The 2,245-nt window shown below is 45.3% G+C and overlaps 1 non-coding gene across 1 annotated transcript; it reads left to right on the forward strand.

Moving 5' to 3' along the window:
* Positions 1-861: 861 nt before the first annotated feature.
* LOC116071646 lies at positions 862-969 on the forward strand. Its single transcript, XR_004111046.1, has one exon. It is a non-coding gene; the product is annotated as a U6 spliceosomal RNA (small nuclear RNA).
* The last annotated feature ends 1,276 nt before the right edge of the window (positions 970-2,245 follow it).

The following is a 2,245-nucleotide window of genomic DNA, read 5'->3' on the forward strand; positions in this document are numbered from 1 at the left end:
GCTATAGAAGGGTCACTTCCTGTCCGTATCTCTGGTGTTCCGGGCAGCAGCCGACTCCACCAGTGATTTGGGTCCGGGGGCCCGTGCATCTCCGGCCTTGTTAGTACGTAGCCGCTCCCTGGTACACCCTTTAAACTGAGTGACTCTCAACTAGACGCGGCTAAGAGGGATGCTGACGGTCTTTTTCCGCAGAGGGGTTTCCATGTACTTAGGGATTCCTGACCTTAGTTAAGGCAGCCCCTTTCCCTATCCCATGCAAAATGTGCCAGGAGCTGTTAGGCTCTCCGGCAGTGCCTTTTTGCCCTTCTGCCGGCGTGGCTCCACTGACCGGTCTGTCTCTCCACTGGGAGACCCGGGCTGGTGATGGGTTATCTACACTCGCAACGGTGCTTGATTTACGGTCTGGCAAATACGTGATAGGAAAATATGCTCCCGGGTTTGACTTAAATGATAGAGTGGAAGAGGGACACGCGGTTTGAAAGAGCAGAGTGAAAACGTGCATTGCCTAGAGAGTGTCGTCTTTGAGCTGTAATCAAGGAATGGCGCAAAGTAAGGACAAGGGCAAGCAAAATATTGGCAAAGGGAACACATAGACGAGGAAATAATCTTTCTCTGTGGGAACGCTGCCAAAGCACAGCCTTTAAAGAAACTGCCTTGGATCAAGCCAACCACTAATCATTGAGGCTCTGAGGAGGCGTGAGCTCCCAACTCAGTTCCAGATTTTTCCATAAACCTAGTTCTTAAGAAGAAAAATTACTTTTGAGGAAAACAATGGTGTCGTGTGGTTTCCTCCCCACTCCCCCAAGAGATACACAAAAGCAACTTTGCACCCCAAACAGGACGTCAACATATAAAAGAAATGTGCTCACTTATGGCAGCAGATATGCTAACATCAGAAGGATACAGAGATTGTTAGCATGGCCCCTGTGAAAGGATGGCATGCAAATGCTTGAAGCGTTCCATTATTTTTCTTATGTTTTCATGGAGACGGTTTTTCTGTGTAGCTTTGGCTGCCCTGGAACTCACTCTGTAGAGCAGGCTGTCCTCGAACTCACAGAGATCTGACTGCCCCTGTCTCCAGAGTGCTGGGATTAAAGGCATGCGCCACTGCCCAACTGCATTCCATACTTTTCAAAGCTGAAATTGACATTGTCTTCAGAAAGCTCATCTCGGCTAGAATCTATCTGTAGTGTTGTCCCGAGTGTGCATCTCTTAAATGGTAGAGTGGAAGAGGGACACGATCCCTACATCTCTCCCAAAGGAAAAGCCAATCAGGAAGTATTTTTACCATCCAAAAGCCACTGTTTGTGTGTGTGTGTGTGTGTGTGTGTGTGTGTGTGTGTGTGGTGGTGGTAGGGTGTCTAGGCAGAGTTTGGTGAGGGGAAAGAATCTGATTAAAATATATTGTATACAAAACAAAACAAACAAACAAAAAAAACAGCTGGGAGGTGATAGCACAAGCCTTGAATCCCAGCACTCGGGAGGCAGAGATAGGTGGATCTCTATGAATTCAAGGCCAGGCTGATCTATAGAGTTCAAGGACAGCCAAGGCAACACAGAGAAACCCCGTCTCAAAAAAAAGAAAAAAAAAGATAAATTTAAATGACCAAAAGAAATTATTCCAAGTCCAGCTTGTTGAACTACTGAGTTGTTTGTTTGTTTGTTTTTACAGGCGCATAGGTGACTCAAAGGCAGCTGAGCCTCATAAAAGTCCCACCTAGCATGGGTGGATGATGATTTGTAAACATTGTATCACTTCCACCTCCCGTGCAGCTTTCCACCCCCCTCCGGTGCAGCCTTCCACCTCCCGTGCAACCTGGCACTAAACCCTTTGCAGCCGAGGCTGCTGAGGGAGGACTGGTTGGAGTCTCTCGTTAGAATCTGTGGTACTCCCCCTCCTTTTGCAGGAGAAAATAAAAAGGCCCAATTTTGTAAGAGGCTATTAACATTCTCTACTGTTCACAATATATAGCAGTGTTCCTTCTTCAGGCTTGGGAAAGAGAGAGTATATTCTCTGCAGAAGATTTAGAAAGATCTGGAAGTTGCAGGGATTAATGCTTTTATTATCTGAAAGAATCTCAAAACTAAATTGGGAAGCTTTTGATACAGGTCATAGTGATTCACCGGAGGCTAGAATTTTCATTACTAGGAAAGACACAGAATAAAACAGCTTTGATTTACTTTTTCTTTTCCTTTATTTTTTTCTTTTTCTTTTTTTTCTTTTCTTTTTTTCTCTTTCTTTCTT

The sequence above is a fragment of the Mastomys coucha genome, unplaced genomic scaffold (genome assembly GCF_008632895.1).
Source record: "Mastomys coucha isolate ucsf_1 unplaced genomic scaffold, UCSF_Mcou_1 pScaffold22, whole genome shotgun sequence".
Classification (NCBI taxonomy): domain Eukaryota; kingdom Metazoa; phylum Chordata; class Mammalia; order Rodentia; family Muridae; genus Mastomys; species Mastomys coucha.